The sequence below is a fragment of the Struthio camelus genome, chromosome 4 (genome assembly GCF_040807025.1).
Source record: "Struthio camelus isolate bStrCam1 chromosome 4, bStrCam1.hap1, whole genome shotgun sequence".
NCBI classification, from domain to species: domain Eukaryota; kingdom Metazoa; phylum Chordata; class Aves; order Struthioniformes; family Struthionidae; genus Struthio; species Struthio camelus.
Genome location: NC_090945.1, coordinates 49,121,094 through 49,140,845, shown reverse-complemented (window position 1 = coordinate 49,140,845; position 19,752 = coordinate 49,121,094). Strand labels below are relative to the sequence as shown.

The following is a 19,752-nucleotide window of genomic DNA, read 5'->3' as shown; positions in this document are numbered from 1 at the left end:
TTGCATGAACAAATAAACCTTTAATAAACCTTTTGTAAGTGGTGAAAATGCATCATTTAATTAAATTTGATTTGTTGTGAAACTATTGTGCTTCATGAATATTTAAGTTCCGCAAGCTCTCTTTAGCAGAAAAAAATACAAGTCTACTCTTTTTTATAGAAAGCTGTATCTATGTAATGACATTTCTGTAAGGCTTTTATTTATTCACATAAACTATATATGTGAATAACGTGTCATGTTTTTACATTTTACACTATTAAACATCTGATCCTATTTTCAAGGCAAAATTCAGATTTTATTTCAATAGAAACAGAATTCAGCTGTACTCCTATATGCCTATAAGGTATGGTCGGTTACATCATATAAAAACATTTTGTTATGTTAGACTATATTTTGGCAGCATTTTTTTTCAAAAAGAGATGATTTTTCAGATCTACTGAATTATCAAGGCCCTTGAAATTATGCGGTTTTGTATACAAGTCACATGTATTGATAATGTAATGTCCTAATGAAAATATAAAATTATGTACTTAAATTGATTAAGTAGAAGAAAATAGATGAATTGGAAATCTAAAAACAATAAGGAATGAAAGATTATTCCTTTATATGCTTTTCATCCGTATTTGCAATTCAAGTCATATTATCTACCAGAAGTATTTTGTTAGTATTGCCACAAAGAAAAACTGTGAACACATCAAACATATACCTTCTATTTCAAAATTAAAATGAAAAATACTATAATTTTAATCAACTCTAAACTTTTTAAGAATCACGAATACAATGTCATCCTGAATGAATTATGTTACGATCACCATAAAACTAAAAAACAATGTATTTTTTAAACATTAAGCTCTAAATTATATGTATTAACCAGAGAGCAAAACTTCCAATGCAAATACAATGAGAATTTCAGAATAATTTTTCAGAATAACTAAAAATTCATTGAATTCAGTTTTTCTCTGAGTAAAGACCAAAAAACTGTGCCTATGGTTTTTCAAATAAGATTAAAAATATATTGTAACATATAATTTCACATTATGAAATATACCTATGTTAAAGTATTTCTGTACTTATTTATAGGTACAGTAACAAATCATTCTAAAGCTTCTTGGAACAGTAGGATTTGAATAACAACAAAATGAATACAAATTAACAAAACTGTGTTTAAAAAATATTTATGGCAGTCACAGACTGCTATGGCACCTAAATATAACAGTTTATTTACTTCTGTCCATATTACTACTTTTTCCCTTTGCTACATCCTGACTTTGGCTAGATACTCCTTCTCTTATTAATATATTTCCACATGAAAACCTGTTTTTTATTGTTATGTGTTTATTGCCTATCAGGTGCTTCCACTCTAGCTTACACATTATCTTCAACCTGGAATGCCATTTTTATGTTATCACCATCTGTTACTGAATAGTGGACCATAATGGAGACATCATCTGACATTTCTGAGGACAGAAATCTGAGAAGACTAAGGTCATACAGTAAGGAAACAGATTACTCCTGATAGAACTGATTTCTGTAAGGTATATGCATTTTTAATTTTATCAAGTCACAAAGAAATGTAAATATAGATACACAACAGAAATAATCATACACAACTAGGCAAAGGTTAAAATACCTTTGAGGAAAAAGTCTTCTTTTGGTTATAACTATATTCCCTTTGTGTAAAAATATTTTATCTAATTTTTCCTTGATATAACATTCTGTATTCTACAACATATGAGCTGGCTGAAAGGGCTAGACTGGAATCCCATATATTCTTCTGAAAATTAATACTATTACAGTTCAATAGGTGAAAAAGATTGCCCTTAATCTAAGATACCTGGAGACTGAGACTCAGAGGTAGAGGATGAATTTCAAGGTTAACTCCTTTTCTGATTTAGGAACACAGATTTGGACAAAAATTCAGTTTAGAAAAGACTAATTCCTAGCAATATCAGAAACATTTGAAGATCTAACTTCTAGTTTTTTCTATTTTAAAATTTAAATTTTTATTTTTGTGTTTTATGTGGATCTCTGTTCCCATAATCAAACAAAATCAACTGCAAAGTAATGTCACGCCGGACAAATTAACTGTGTGTTGTTTGTGCAAAACAACAGAAGGAATATGATGCCAATAGACCCTAGAATAAAACATCAGAAAATTAGATTAAGCTGAATGATGTACATGATCTACAACTTGGAAACAAGCTTGCTTTCCTGAAGAATATAGATTTTCAGTAGTAAGTATACAAATAGAGAAATTCTGACATGAAAAATCAGGACAAGTCACCTATTTTTCTGTACTTTTTTTCAGAGATAAAACTTTTTTATGAAGGAAAATATTTCTGTGAGAGAAAACTACTACCTTATTAAGATACTGAGTGAAGAAGTTTTCAGTAGCATTATTCATCTTGCACAAAAAAACAAAATGAAGAGGTATGACTAACAAATGCATTTGAAACAAGTAAGAGTGAAAAAAATGAGATAACTGTGACATACAAGTATTAAAGAGAAAATACAGCATACTTGTATGAAGCAAAGGCATATAGAGATGGGAAAAGTGTATAGAAAATATTATTTGTGCCATGCAAAGCAGTGGTAATACAAATAATTTAGAATTAGCTAGACATTAGAAAACATCTGTATGAAGTGCTGTAAGGAAAGTAATCATGTAACACAGGTAAATAGGAAAATACAGAAATTACGGTGCACATAACAGAAGATCTTCAAAAAGAAAAATGTAGAACAGCAGTCTTTCTGGCTCAATGAGCTACACGTGGGCAGCAGTTCTGGTATACCTGGGACCCACTAAACTTTCTATGCTGCAGACTTCTTGGAAATTCTGAGAAATCCTAGACAGAATTCTAGAAAGAAATATGATGATTAAGTGAGATTGAGCTGGAGGTTTAAACCTCTAGATTTAATCTCCTTGATTAAATGTCTGGATCAGACATCTTAGACAGGCCAGATACCTAAGTCTGGTCTGGTAATGGGCAAACTATGGGACCCTACAGCACTCCAATAAAGCGTCCAACCTGCCAAGCTAGGATTCTCTTAACATTTGCTATATCAAATAGAACAGAACTAGTATAAATCTTTTCTGTATTTACACATTTTATGGGAAACCTCAGGTAACTAATGAGTTGCAATGTCCAAGTGATGGCAAATCTAATCCCTTGAAACAAAGATTAAGCTGCACCACTGGCATGCAAAATTAGGTAGTAATAATTTTTAGAGAAATGAATAAAAAGTATTTCATAAAATAATTATGTAGTGACTTTAAATGCACATCTCTAACTGTAAAATATATTTATTTTTTTAATGTTAAAAATACAAATTATCATCTAACGTTTACAAGCACTCAAGAAGATATAGAAGGTGTGTAAGATATTAACTCAAAAATTTCTGAAAAAGTTTGCCTATCAGTATTTTTACTATATGAAATACTTTTTGTCAAAGCTAGCACTATATTCCCTATTTGGCCTCAGATAGTTTATATATTAAGCTATAAAGCTACATAAACTGTAAACGTAATATAAACAAAACTAAATGGATTTGTGTTCTGCAAGGATATACTGGGTTTAAAAGGATATAACAAATAAGCTAAACCATAATAAGTACTCCATTCATTGTGATTAAAAATCTCACATTTAAAAAAGGTATGAACTCATAATATTATTATTATGATAAAATTAAAGAATATGGAAAAATAACAGCAAATGTGGTTAAAAATTTGAAAGAGATGCAGCATAAAAATTTAAAGTTGCATCCATTTGAATAATTAAAAATATTATGTTCTTCTAAGTAAGAGTTCCAAGCCAAACGCAAAACTCAAATATATTTCAGTTTTTGCATAGAGACTATCACTTATAGCACAGTAGTTGATGCTTTTAGTTATTCCATTTACTCATCATTCACCCTCTAATCTGCTTTAAGCCCATGTTTCTCCATTCCATAGACAATAAAAGGATTATGCACATCATACCTCTTAACTTTCTCTGGAGGATAACAGATTTAATTACTGTTCTTCCTTCCGTGCAAGCTTTCAAGTCAGCAAATTTTGTGTAGGTCTGTAGCATAATTTTTAATACAGAAGTCTTATGTATCTGCATTCAAGTGATACAAGCAAAGCACATGTTCTGCAATGCTTAATATGAAACTTGCTATTTATATTTCTCCTCACAATTTTAATTAAAAAATTATATCTCATTTAATATTTTTAAAAGTCTGCTTTTGATATAGGCTCTGGCTTATTTTTTAATTAAAATATAAGAAAATTCTACTTTAAAATCAAAGTATTGTATATAATTAATAAGACACATGGATCAAATCATAACATAGAACATACCCTGAACAGTTGGCATGGGATCATGCTTGTCCTATGCATGTCCTGTGCTTTGTGGTGCCAAAATCCTCTGTAGCTTGAGATCTATTGCACAAGGAGGGTTTTGCATGGAATCAGTTAATTTCTTGAACAGCACAGCTGTACTAATTTAGTTGCTCATGATGAACTTTGTAGCTGCAAAGGTGGATTTTCTCCTTAATGTAACTTCCCCTAAGCTATTAATATGTATCAGCCTTAACTGCAGTTTACAGGTTTTGTTTTACTTTGCCTTTTTCTGCCTGAGAATTCTTTCAGTATAGAAATGCTTTGATACTTCAGAATGGTACCAAGAGAGAAACTATCAAAAGGTTAATGTAATTTCAGCTTTACCAGAAATGTTTGAAAATCAAAGATCAAGCTAACACACCACTGACAAAGGAATTAACAGAGAAGAACTGCAAAGGAAACAGTAAATTTCAAACAGAAAATACTTTTCATTTATGGAATTTTGTATCAAAAGTACTCCAATCCAAGCAGACAAATCCAAAGCTGTATTTTCATTCATTCTCTGAGGAACTGAGAGGAAGCCCTATGGAATCAGATTCTATGCAGTACTTAAGAGTGAAGATTTATTTTAGTGTTGATAATACAATATTCTGCATTTTTTATTCTGTAAGTTGAAATAAAGTTAATAGTAATGAACAATTATGAAAAACTGAAGTATTCTTTGGGTACCATTAGTTTTCTCCCCAAACTTAAGAGCAGGTAATACTCGGATCAACAAAAACAACTAACAAACAAAATATAAAGAATCAGAAAGAGGCATGTAAGCGCTGAGAATACTAAGACGGCAGAACACAGACCTCCTAAAATTTAGCCCCCGATACACAGAGGGAATGTAATTTACAAGGTAGTAAAATCATGTTCTGTCCATGCTACAATAGTCATACTAGACTTTACACGTCTTCAGTATTTACACACAACGAATTGCTTTATTTCATTCTATATCATTTGAATGCAAGTTAAAGCAGTATCATATCCTCTAACTACTCAGAATAGACCACGAATCATCGTAGTGCAATGGTCAGCTTCTTCTAAATAAAAGATGAGCATACGGCAATGCATTGCTTATCATCTAAAACTGAATACAAAACCGGCATGTTTTCCTGTGGGAGGAATAAAAATACGATTTTGTAGAACAGTTTTGCAGCTAAATCATCACATACTCTTAACAGCTTAAAAAACCCACAGCTATGATTTTGAGCATTATTTTTATACAGTACAGTAATACTAAAATTTTCTTTATAAAGAAAAAATACCTGTTTGTTTATATTATCTATTCAACTATGCCCATGAGAATAGTAGTTTTAAAGCAAATGGAATAGGAGCTTTCAACCACAAGACGTGTTCCTACGAAAATTACACACAGGAAAACATTGAATTAGCATCTGGGAAGAAAATTAAGTCCACAAATTAGAGGGAGAATCCTGAAGATTCACAGTTGGAAAAGTAAAGTTTGCAGCTTTCAACTTTGTTGATGCAAAAAAAAAAAAAAAAAAAAAAAAAAAAGATGATAAAAAGAGCTGCATGATGTCCTCTTTAGCTTACATAACTAATCAAAAGATAAGGACACCTTTTTCATTAAAGATAGTATGTTAGGAATATTAAATTGCCTCTACTTTCAAAAGGTCATTTCAGTTCAACAATACAGAGTGTGTGATTTAAATAAAAACCCTGTGGCCAAATGTCTTCCCTAAACAATTACAAAAGGAAGCACAATATGCATATATTTTTATTACGTATCTTCAACATGCTATCTATTGCATATTTGCAGTTACTGCTGATTTTACTTTGATTTATTAGACACAGAGAAATATACACAGGAAATAAGATCATAATATTTAATTTTTATACTATATCACAGCACATCTGTCAAATTCTTAAACTTCTATGTAACCTTTTGTCCTCTGCTAAATAACTGAAGTCCACATTAGTAAATCACGGTCTTCTTAAACAGTCATATAGTATACCAAAAACTTTAAAATGAGCGAGGTAAACCATTTCAGCCTCCCAAATACATAAAACCTGAATATGAAGATTTAGCTCATGGTGAAATATGTGTCAGATGAATTTAGCCTGGTATTTTTTCATTTAGCTACCTAAATATTCATATTCCATTTCCCTAAAGTATAATTTGCTATTGATCTGGCTAAAGACATTTCTTCCTTAAATATTCGTTCTCTAATATTATAAACACTTCCAGTTAATCCTTATTATTCATGATTATTGAGATAAGTCTCAGAGTATTGCTTGCATATGATTGATTGCATCCTCAAATGCATATATATGCACATACACATTTCTGAATTTTAAATTCTTTTTTTCAGATACAAACATTTTACATGTTCACTTTTGAACTACAAGTAGACATTTTCAAAAGGATTTTATTACAAAATACAGTTTTGCACATTATTTTTTGTCAGCTGTCAACTAATATGAAGGTGACCAATGAAGAAAGAATTAGACTGTTCCTTAAGTAGCCGTATTTTGATATCAGATCATTAATTAAAAACGACCAAGTAATCATGATAGAAATACACTCAATATATATATTTCCACTAGCAAATAAATCTATGCTCTGTTTTTACAAAGCTTTCAACAGAACGTTCACCTAAAATAAAATCAGAGATTATTTCAGAAAATCTGGCAACGGGAAAAAGAAGAATGCAATTGGAAGTGCATGCATTTTAAAGATTTTGCTTGCTAACAATACAACAAAATTAAAAAGTATATTGCTTACCCAGCTAAATTAACCTTAAAAAAATCAGAAATCTTGAGATACACATATTTACATTTTTCTATTCTCACAATATACTTTTCAGGAAGAAAAATATTCACAGGCCTTATTTAACCAATTTAGTTTCAGATTCCTGAACAAATTCTGCCAGCAGTAAATTATGTTACTTCTATGCAATTTGGAGTAAAACTCAAATTGCTCTGAAGCAGTTGGGACTTAAGCCCTAAAGAATCAAATCAACTTCCTAGTAAGGTCTGGGTCTGTAAAAACTTGGATTGACTGTGAAAAGTTGTTGATACTTAAGAGAAAAGAACTTCTAAGTAGTGACCACGATGGGAAAGTTCACAAAATGTTGAGATTAAAATAATTTTTGAGAATTGTAATACTTCTTATGAAAAACATATCTCTGTGATATATTTGAAACCTGTTATGATTGTTTTATTTGTAGTTAATATTGATTTTACTTTGATCATATACACTTAATAAACAAGGAGAAACACACAATATATAAGATGATAGATGACCTCAATTGAATTCAAGTTTGTATTTCCATCAAAGGATTCTGCTGATATTATGATATGAACCACGGAAGTGCAATCCAAGCAGTTAGTGAAGGTCAGGCTCAACTGGGAGAGTAAAATGCAAGCTTTGCATTGAATTATCAGTCTCTCAGATGCACCATGTATGATGAACTTAGGCACTATACACAGCAAAATTAAAAGAAAATAGCACTAAAAGTCTATCAAAATCACAACTGGGTATTCTCCCAATTGACAAGCCATTACATATTACAGATGGTTATATGTTGCACCCGAAGCATTTTTAGTTTTCAGTTGTTCTGCTGGATTTATGTTACTATATTTACAAGCATAAACAAGTAGAAACCTACTTAAATCACTAAAGTAAATCATGAACTTGTACAATAGTGGATTTTTCAATTTTAGTAACTTTTTTCTGATTTGATATCAATATCAAATACATAAACAAGAATGCTGAGCCAGATTATAATTTTCAAATAAAGAGGTTTCAGAAAAAGAACTTTCTTAATGTAAATTCAACTAATATATAGCACAAAAAAGCTCTGTTTCTATAATTGGCTACTTATATTCAAACCATGAACTCCAGCTGTGTCACACAAAGTATTTTAAAATAATCCCATAATTAGTACACATATTAGTACACTAACCTCAGATTCGCATGCATGTATAAAGAACATATGTGGACAAAATCATTTGTACAAATCAGTAACAATCATGGCTAGAAAAAATCCTCTATCCTGGATTCTCTGTCCTCTATGTCAGATACCACTGCATAGGGCTATGACATTCTGAAGGTTTGTGCCGTGGATCTTCCCTGCTGCTAACCTAACTTATTTTTCCTGCTGGCTATAAAACTCTTCCAAACTGTTTGAGCGCTACATATGATTCAAACGGCCAGATTATCTTCGTGTGCAATAAACAGAAGAAAAAAAGCTCTTCCATCATGACCATATTTCGTTTTGCAACATGCATATAGTTTTCAGATTGCCATGTGCTGGCATGGAATATAGCATGAACTAAATAAATGGAACTTTTGCGTCCATAAGGACCATTATTCATTGCTGTGTGTAAGACTCAGTATTCTTACATTCATCATCTCTGCCAACTCTAATAATCCTATTAAGCTGATAATTCCTGTAAATAACAAAGTAAAGGAGCAAAAAAGTTCTGAGTTTCTCTCAGAATTTTTTCCTAAGGGGTTGCTTACGGGAAGAAAAATCCCAAAATGTGTTCCTCCAAAGGACTGTGGAGGATTTCAGCTTCCTGCAGCACCAAGCATATACTAACAAAACTGATAAGGATTTTTACTAAGCGCAATAAAAAGCAACTGTTTCTCCATATATCTTAACACACTAGGTATTAAATACTTCACCAAACACAAAGTATCCATTCCCGCATGAAGTCTTAAAAAATTTCAAAACTGTAAAAATAACTTACAAAAGTTATATTCTCAGGACCTCAAGATTTTTTCCAATAATAAATATATTTAATGTTTTGTGAATGAATATAGCACCTAGACTGTGCTGGCTTGAAATATGGTATAATTTAAGAAATGGAACAGGAACCATTACAATCAATATGACAATATACAAGTATAAGTTCAGAGGTTTAAAGTACTTTTGCAATGTGAAACTTCCACACCCATTCAATTTCTTCCAAAGTAACAGAATCTTGCTGTGATCAGTTGGGGATCATGCAACATAAACACAGTTTCAGTAAATATGAAACTCCACAAAATAACTCTTTTAACTTTTTATAAAAAAATGTATAAAGTAACAGATCACAGTGAAAGACTTCGGCACTGACTTTTCTCTTAAGTGTTAGGTAGCTTGATGACACTTGAATGACTACTGCCTTATTCAAGGTACGATTGTGTTGAAGCAATGGAATCTCAGAATATGTTTTAAAAGTTTACAATACTTGTTGTGCTTTACACGTACTACAGTTGATGCTCTTGGAAATAAATTGCCTCATAGATTGATGAAAGTGACAGATGGTAGCACACACTACTGTTTGCACCCAACTGAGGCCATTAGCATTCATTAGAGTTTTTTTTTCTTTCTTAGTTAAGTAGCAATAATTTTCACTATACAATTAAGGCTTCTGTGTACTTTTTTTATCCTCTTACTTTCAGCATTAAAGGTGTCACAAGATCGTTTATACTCTCTTGAACAGTACTTACTTTTGTGACAGTTAAAACAGAAGTCACAAGGACGTCTTTTCCTGATCCTTCAATCAGAAACTTCCTAGAAGGGAGTGAATAGCTAATATAATGTCTACATGGTGAAGTGCAGTGCTAGGCACCAATGCTCAACAGACCTCTAAATTAATTAGTCTAGGAACAAATTTAACAGCCAAAAGAGAACCTTGCAGCCTAGTAAATTTCGTGTAGCCATTGTCTGTGATACACTTGTGGTTTATTCTCTATTACTTTCCTTAAGAATTTCTAACATTTATTTCTTTAGGAATTTAAAAGTTAAATAAGAGGAAAGAAACCTTCAAAAATTCAAAATGAGAAAGAGTTTCTGAAACTTTCATGTTATAGAAACACTAGCCTAGATATTTTTATTTTCAAGGGAAATAGGACACACGGGTTTTGACAGATCATGCTACAGACTCAAAATTACAAACAAAACCATTTAACATAGCAGGAATCAGTCACTGGAATATAATAGGCTTATGGCTAAAAACTGTTACGTATGCACCACTCTATGGTAACTCTGGGTAAACTGTTAAGATATTTTTATTAGATAAACAAGGCATCATGCTCTTTTTTGCCATTGGAATTTGGTGCTTTGCATAACACTTTTGAGGCAGGTGAGTAAATATATCTAAATGCATAAGGCATAAAACTGACTGTATCTACATGTGTTTTAAATATAATTTTATTTCATTATTATAAAAAAACATACTACTGCATGTATCAAAGTTTTCTTATTTCTGTACTCTTAAGACAAAGTTGCAAAAATATTTATGCACTATATTACATTATCACAGAATAGCCAAGTATTAAAATTACATATTGTGTGCTTGAAAATATTTGCACATAATTTGTAAAGCAAAATCCTCTCTTCTGGAGCTTACTGATAGCTACATTCAGCAGAGTAAGAAAAAGTATCTACAACTAAAGGTTATCTTTAAGGAATGATATAATATTATTTCTCAGTTTTTCTGTGTATCTTTGCAATTTGCATTATCTCAGCTAGCTTACTTGCAAACCCTTGGTCCAAAGGTTATACACAGGATGTGCTGATACTATATAGGGGAAGAGGCCAACTCTCAGTGACTAAAAGAACTAAGATGAAATGTAAGTGGCAACATCAAACCAAAGCTTACTAATAATATTAGGGAAAGAAATTATCCTCAGACTAACCTTATCAGAAAGAATGCTTATTCAATGTTTCTAGGACATAGCCTACTGAATATTTAAAAAAAAAAAAATACTGCTTCATCAGCAGATCACTACAAGTTATTGTAGTGATACAGTTATTGTCAACTGGACTGAAGCAGTATTTATAAAATTAATATTAATATGATTATTGCTTTTACAGGTAATATTTTCCATGAGTAATTTTTCTTTGCTTTATTTTCTACATTTTTTTCTAATACACATTCAGAACGTCCTGTCCAAACTGTGTTCTCTTCACTTCTCTAACCACTTTCCATAGTACATTTTTCATAATAGTTTCAGCTCTTGCTCCTTCAAACATGAAACCTGTATGTGTAGTTTTGGCATCAATTCTAAACAAACGCTGTAAGCATCGGCATCATTGACGAGACATTAGACGTTAGCAGCTATGCACCACATTGTAGCAGCCACCTTCATACTACTGCAACTGCAAGGAGTGAATAAATAATGATAACAATGTATGATTTACCAAAGGATTTCTGAAATATTAAAACTGGTTGCTTTGCGGACATTAACAGTACTCATGATACCTGAACCTACACAGTAATATTTACAGAAGAAATAAAATGATAATGGAATAAGAGAAAACCTAGCACTAAAATATACAAGATTCTATTTACAATTTAGTTTCAGACATACTGCAAGCCTATGCATTAGTACAGACACTCTCCGTTCTCTTCTCCATTTCTCAAGTTTAGGCCTCCTAGAAATGACACAGCCCTTTGTATTCCGTGACTCCAGATCCTTTAAAAAAGCCAATTTCTTTCCAGTATTAGTCACATGACACTTCCACAAGGTATTATGAAACTATGTGGTTATGGATTTGCGTTAAGCCAGCAGGCTCGACTCATCTATACTGGAGATAAGTCTGTATTTGCATAGCACAGTCTCTAGCTTTCTCTAGCAGCTCTTACTACGCAGCCTTCCCAAAGTTCATTCCATCACTTTGCATACTATGTAGCTTTAGGATTAAGTACATATGGCTTATCCAGAACATCACTCCCCGCTCTTCTCAATAAAAAAGAGGTACCGAGCACTGAGTGCTGGCTCAAAAACAAAAAACCTCAAACTTGGAGTAACTGTTTGCCTATAAATAGCAGGTAAAATTATCTCATTATAAATAAATTCTAAAAATGGATAAGCAATCTAGTATTTCCCATGCAGTCCAGCAATATAACACCATAATACCATAAAAATAGGCTGCCATTCAACTAGAACTCTCACAGTGGGTGCTCACTTGCTTACTGCAGGCAGTAGTTGTCTGCCCATGCTCTTAACAGAAATCTACCTGAGAATACAAACACATTACTAGAAAATTCTTGTCTTGGGTGTTGATTCATGTCCAGCAAACCCAAAAGTGCAAAAAAATTCCCTGAAAATAGTTGAAGTTCCTCTTTTTATTTTTTCTTCATTCTCCAAAACAATGAAGTCCCACATGGCTAGCTTTTACCCAGAATCAATCTCTATATGAAACTGCTGGATGAAATGGAGACATAACAGACCGATACACCAAATGTATACAGATACAACCAGTTCTATAACTACCGCTCTTTGAAAAATTACAAGAAACATACAGTGAAATTTAAGTTTTCATCTGTGGTGGTAGCATACACAGATTGCAAATTATCTTGCAGTAGATATTAAATTAAAAAACAGCAGGTTTTTTCTTTCCTTTTTTTTAAAGGTTATTCTTCCATTCTTCCTTCCCTTCACCATCCAAATTCTCTGTGTACTTTCTAGGAGCAAATATAATATTATTCTCTTAAATTATTTAAACTTTTAAATCTTGAGGCTTGTAAATTTAAAAATGTAATATTAATATTAAAGTGAGAGAAATCAGTATTACCAAAATACATTCAGTAAAAAAAAGATGATGCTTTTATGGAGAATTCTAAAATGAACTTTTAATTATTTTTATTTAAAAACATTTATATCATATCTTTCAATTTAACTGATTCTAACTTATTTTTTCTAAGAGAACGTATCAGAATATCAAGAGAAAAAAACATATAACTTTTTAAAAAGGTAGGAGTACCCTCCTGCATTTAGATACAAAATTCTAAGTAGTCACAGAAACATCAAAAATGTATCAAAGATGTAAACAGTGTTCATTTAAAGCACTATGTTAGTAATATATTGTATCCATCTCTTGCATTTTGACATTATAAGCTTTAACTACTATAATTTTTAATAAATTATCCATGTCATGGCATCTGATCTCCCACTGGTTGGTCTGAGGACATCAAGACTTGCCTCTGGGCATTTGGGACACCAAACCTGGTCACATTATTGAACACATTGCAGCTAGCCAGAAGGACACTGCGGACTCACATTCACCTGTTGTCCACTAGGACACAGGTCCTTTTCTGCAAACCTGGCAATCCATCTCCAGCCTGTGCTGTTGTGCAGGGCTATTCAATTCCACGTACAAGATTTCCTATTTGTCCTTGTTGGACTTCATGTTTCTGTCAGCTCATTTCTCCAGCTTACAGAGACTGCTTTGAATGGCAGCTCCCCAGCTTGGCGTCACCTGTTACCCTTGCTCAAGGTGTACTCCATCCCATCGATGAAGATGTTAAACAACACTGGCTGTAGTAAAAAGCTCTGAGCAATGCCATTAGATACAACTTGGTTTCCATCCACCTTGTAGTTTACCCATTCAATCCATCTCTCTTCATTTGACTACAAAGGTATTTTGGCTATGGGACACCATGTTCAAAGTCTTGCTAAAGTCAAGATAAATGACATCTATTGCCTTCCTGTCATCCACTGAGCCAATCATCTCATCACATGGCAACAAATATCTAAAACTACAAATACCTAAAACTATAAAATTTGCCTCTGATGCTAGGTACTGCTGATACGCAATATATTCCCCTCTCCTTCTGAATATCAAAGACTGCATTCATACCTGACTTAAAAAAAATAAAAATAAAAAAGTTGTGCTAGAGTCACTTGACATGAGAAGACTGCTGCTTTAAAAAAAATTGCTTTTTGAAACTGTAATATGCTTTCCTTTCCTAAACTACACTGAAGCTGAACATGGCCTAGCTAGTTGAGCCTTTAATAGGTACCTTGGCAAACGTTTTCTTATTTTCACTATTGTTTTATCTCTAGCTTAAGAAAATTGTGTTTTAGACTAGGATTTGGTCATCTTTTCTTAAAACTTCCATAAAAAAGAAAAATCCTTCAAGCCTCTAATTATAAAAGTGGCAGAAAAATGGTTTCTGAATTTGTGGTCTTACTGAGGAGTATTGATCAAAGGAATGCCGATAAACATTGCTTCAGCTGAAAGTCTCTGAGTAGGGGACTATAAACAGATTAACAAATAGAGAAAAATACGTCCACAAAGAAGTACGTCTAAAGTAAAAACAGTTAGGGAACTTCATTTGGTAGAACTGGAACGTTCTCTTTTTAGAGCAGCTAGGATAATATCATCTTATGAAGGCACTCAGTAACCTTTCTTACTGATTTGGCTCACTTCTATCCTCACCTCCAGGCTGTTTATTCTAGAAGATGTTCCCAACTAAACAGTATCTCTCCTCACATAGTTAAATTAATTAGCATGTTACTTTGTATTGCCTGGAAGTTGTATATTTAGTAATTCAATAATTTGTCTTCCCTTTTCCAGTCATAGTGAATAATTGAAACCTTTCCATGGAAACATTTTCTGATACAGACTATCAGAACAATCACCTATCTTCAGCATGCTACAAGACACACAGTAAATGTGATCTGGATCCTTTGCTGGGTCAATGAATTGATCCCATTTAAAACACTCATGTCTGCAACACATGCGCATGGCTAGCACTAACATTTTGGCACTAGTAATTTGTTACTTAGACATGCATAAAACAAAATGGAAAGTATGATTAAAACTTTTGCTCTAGACGCTCTAAAGCCCTCTGACTTTGCAAAGCAATTCTGAAGTTGGCTTCGCTTGCCACTGAGGGAAAACCCTTCATATAGGGCTTGTGTAGGGAAAGCCCTACAGAGCATCTTTGTGTATATTTTTGTGTAGGGAAAGCTCTGTAAAGCATAGGGCCAAACAGTAACTGTTGTGCTACACTGCTGACAACACACTGAGCATCACTGATACAGAAAAGATCGTCTTTTCTGTTGTTACCAAGGCCTTAGCTATTCCTGCATGACAGAAAGTCCTGAAGATTCTTGATAGCTCAAAAAGTAGATAACAGACCTCTCCAGGGTTATGTCACTCATTCAGCTAGTAATAATTTATCATCTCATCAGAAAATGAATACGCTCTCCCCAACTTCAAAATAATACCCTGATATAACAGTACCATAGATGCTGCTACAGTCTATCTTAAATGGCAAAAGTAGTGTATAAATTTTAGTAAGAATTCTCAGCAAGAACTTGAAATCTGTTGACAGCAATCTATATAAACACCTTGCTAAAAATGTAATCCTAGCTAAAAAGATTTCATTCAGAAAACAAATTATTTTACAGATTTTAAGTCCATAATTATTTTTGAAAATGTATAAAACAAAATGGTAAGATAAAATTCAAAAGTGAAGAGAGTCCCAGTGTGTCTTGGAGACAGTTAAACTTTACCTTTCTCTCTTGATTCCTGTGAAGATAAATGTCTTCATATTGTATTCTGTGATGGGAGCAGGCACAGAAAGTGTAAAGGGGGCAATAAGCTGTCTATCACTAGATCCTTTCTCAGAGTCACCTGCTACAGCACTGGCAACACTCGCACAGCCAGAAGGCTCCTCTTCAGCTTCCTTAATCTGATATGTTAGTCTGTGTTGTTATACTGTAGAATTTACCTTCAGGACATCTTAATAATCTATTACGGCCAAGAACATTAGCTACATGAACATTAAAAAATGCTTAAATTATTAACTTTGATTACTAAGCTCAGGAAAAACAGGAATTTCAAGAAAGAAAATTCTTGAAGTTGCTAACATGCTAATCTGTCAACTTGGTCTCCATATTTTTACTGCTTTGATATATCCCCGATTAAATATTGTTGTCATTGTCCACAAAATTGAAAAGAGAAAAATATACAAATACTTGTTCTTCTAAGTAATTTATTTCAAATTTTAATTTAGTACTTTGGTAGAAATGCAACTAATCATGTATTATACCAAGAAGCAAATGGGTGCAAAATCCATGCTTACTGGAAAAGTTTCACTTCTATTAAGTTGTTTCCAAGGAGGAATGAAGTTTAGAATCTGACAAATTTTAAAGTATCCATTGGAGTAAGTATAGCATTTCAGTGTTACATTTCAGTTCCTAATTTCCTGTCTTTTTATACTGAATACATATTTTTGGATAATCTTCAGAAATATTCTTGCCTCATGCCTTCATACATGTAACAATGCCAATAATGTCTAAAAAAAATTCTTAACTTTTAGTGGAAGAAGCAAAATTTGTATACTAATCACTATGCAAAAGAAGTGTTTTGCAAAAATGAGGCCAATATAACAGTTATTTGTTCGTAAATTGAAGTAATCAATTTAGAAATTCTCAAAACTTGCAGGTACCACCTAGTTTAGGACATATAATTACTTGGAAGTCTTAGAAAGATGGTGAATTCTTTGTAATTCTGTTAAGTTCACACATATGAGTTGGAAAAAAATGATATTGTATAAGCCTACAGAGCTGATACAACCAGATTTCCAAGTTGAGGTTCCCTTACTATCTTTCCTAGTTAGGAAATGTTTAGCCAGGATGCCATGTTTAGTAAACTTTAGCATGGCTTTGTCCCACCCAGATTTGTCTAAGAATAGCCTAATAATTTTCCATTCTCAAACTTTAATGACAGAACAAGGACCACACACTCTATGATCTCCATCATAGAGTTGAACTAGGGCAGGAATCACCTTTATGAATAGCTCAGGTTTGTCCAATTACTTTTTAAAAAGTAATTCTAGTAATATTGTGCAACACAAACATATTAATGAATAAAAGGGTTCCCCCTCAATTTTATAGTAGAATATATTTTACATTGCATTTTAAAAAATTGAAAGGTTATTGTAAATCTGAAGATAATTAACAAAAAAAGAATATGAAAAACTGTAACCATCAAGCATGGAATTGAATTATTACACTTTAAGAGAGGCAGCAAGTACCTGAAGCTGGATTAGAATACATTCTAAACAGCATATTCACTTAAACCCTGAAACAAAATAAGCAACATAGATATCTACTCTTCCTTCAGAACAATTTCCCAAAGACTATAAGGAAAATGTGGCATGTTGACATATGATCATATGATGACCATATGATATGACAAATGATGACATATGGTCAATTTTACATGAGGAAGACAGGTTATGCTTTACATCAGTGCATCAAGGAACGTAGACTACTAATACTGCTATTACCAAGCAATTTAAATCATAGTATAATTACACAGACAGATGGGTTCCGAAACCCTTGTAGTTTCTTTTCAGCATTTAAATTGGAGTGAAAGATAACTAGAGACCTTTTCAGTTATAAAATGCCTAAGAACTAATGGATGAAGTTTACAAAATGTGCAAATTAAGCTTAGTGGAAACAGCTTAAGAAAATCAAAATAAAATATTTTGTTCTAGGTACAAGGTAACATTAGCATACTTTTACAGAGTAATTAACACATGCACAGAAAATCAAGAAAATAAAATGAAAGCATAAAGACATAGCTTCAATTTTGCAGTTTTTATTTATTTATTATACATATGTGCATTTTATTTTCAGTTGAAGCTAATAAAGCTATTTTTCCTAGAACTTCATCTTTACTTGCTATATAACTTGCCACACTCTTCCAGAGTGGTTGGAGACTGCATTTTTGAAAATAATCCTGGAGCAGCAGGTTAGAGATCCCACAAGAGAAGAAACAACTTTGTAATCGATCCTGAGTAACATATAAGACTGCAATTAAAATCTTGGGAGAAGAAATAAGGCCATAAAAAGCATTCACCTTATTAATTCTTTTTTTTTCTTTTTGTGATGTAAGCTTCATTTATCGTCTAGGTTTCTACTATAATGTTTTTTGTAAATGTCTTCACTTTGCAATATGTTTGTTAAACAATACATCTAGCAAAAACGTATTTGTTTTTGACTTATTATTTCTTAAGGAAGTTCTCATGTATGTGATTGCTTTGGCTATCTGTTTGGCTTTGTTAGAGATAGCTTTTTAAACTCCAGTGAATTTCAACTAATTTGAAAGAAAGAAAACACAAACAAATAAATTCCTTGACTTGCATCGTTCTGTTTTCAGTCCTTTGATGCTTATCTTTAATTTTACAGAAATATCCTTTTTTTTAGTTCAATTAAAACAATGATTATTCCACTATTGTTAAACATACTTAACTGTAAACAGTCAAGAGACTTACAAAAATCAACGGAGTCAAAACTTTGCAATTATATTCAAAAATAATTTGAATAAAATATGATAAAACTGGGGACACTAAATCCCTCTACAGAGTTTACAGAGCTCTACTGAATAAACAAGAAATTTTGGTTTCAATTCTAAGTCAAATGAGATTGTCTGTCAGATCATTTCACATAACAGGTCACTAGGCATCCATTTCTAACACTGCATACAGTACACCAACATTACTTTAGCAGTCTTTCTTTCCTCAAACACTCTCCACACAAGCTTATATCAAACAGTATATACTCTTGGCATCACACTACAAAACATCATACTGATAAGCTACAGCGCAATTAGATATAGCCAATATGCTCTTGAAAAGACCAGTCCTAAGCAGTGTGGGCACAAGCCACTCTTCACCACTTTCCCTGAGAGCCAAGAGCCACTCTGTGCTGAAAATCTTAGGCGATGTAGTTATAGCCAGAAGCCAAGTACACTCTGCAGCAAACTCCACAATACTGGTCCACAGCACGGGACCTGCAGTGTGCTGCAGTTCTCTTTTTGCTGAGATGTTGTCAGGGAAGGAGTATGGAGCAAAAAAGAAAATGGCGTGCCCTTGGATCTCTGTGCCAACATGGGATCAGGATCATTCCCCAGAAGTATTCCTACGTTCCTTAATATTGATCTATCTGTAACTGTACCTAAATGAGATATCTATATCCATAAAAAGTAAATAGTATTTGTGTGCTATTCTTCAGCAATAAGCATACTATGTCTGTGTATACAAGTGCAAACAGGGAAATAAACTACAGAGATAGCCCATGAACTAACCACCTATGGGCTGTCACAACATGCACAGAAGTTGATTTTCAATGTTGTTGATCTACAGATAAATGACTTTTACTAGAACTGCAGCAAAAACAAACTTCAGAGTCATCTCCATGGAAACATACTTGTATGAATAAAATAAACAGAAAAATCTGTGTTGAATGGGTTTCCAAAACTACTCACAACCCTTGTGGAAAAGAAAAAAATAAAGAGAACCACATAAGTTAAAAAAAACTTTGATATGATATGATATGATTGATATGATGTAACAAACAAGTCTCTATGCCTGGGAAAGAACGTGAATGTATTATTAGAGCTTGACAATAATTCAATATTGGTGTAAAAATGAAGCATTCACCTAGTATTTACCTACTCTAAAACCTGTTCTTAAAATCAGTGAGTATAGTCACTTATATCAACAAATTTGAAGTTATGCCTCAATTTTGTAACGAGTAAACCCACAACGACACCAAAGTTACATGCTCAGAAATTTACCGGCTTTACCTAAATAACTTAAAACCACTTTCAAAAGTT

General features: G+C 32.6%; 1 protein-coding gene across 1 annotated transcript in view; it reads right to left on the bottom strand.

The window, feature by feature from the left end:
* The window catches only part of TENM3 (teneurin transmembrane protein 3), a 1,330,030-nt gene that overhangs the window by 1,288,385 nt on the left and 21,893 nt on the right, over positions 1 to 19,752 (bottom strand). The window contains exon 3 of the mRNA XM_068942557.1: positions 4,343 to 4,423. The gene's annotated coding sequence lies outside the window, so the exon portion shown is untranslated. The remainder of the gene's footprint in view (positions 1 to 4,342; positions 4,424 to 19,752) is intronic.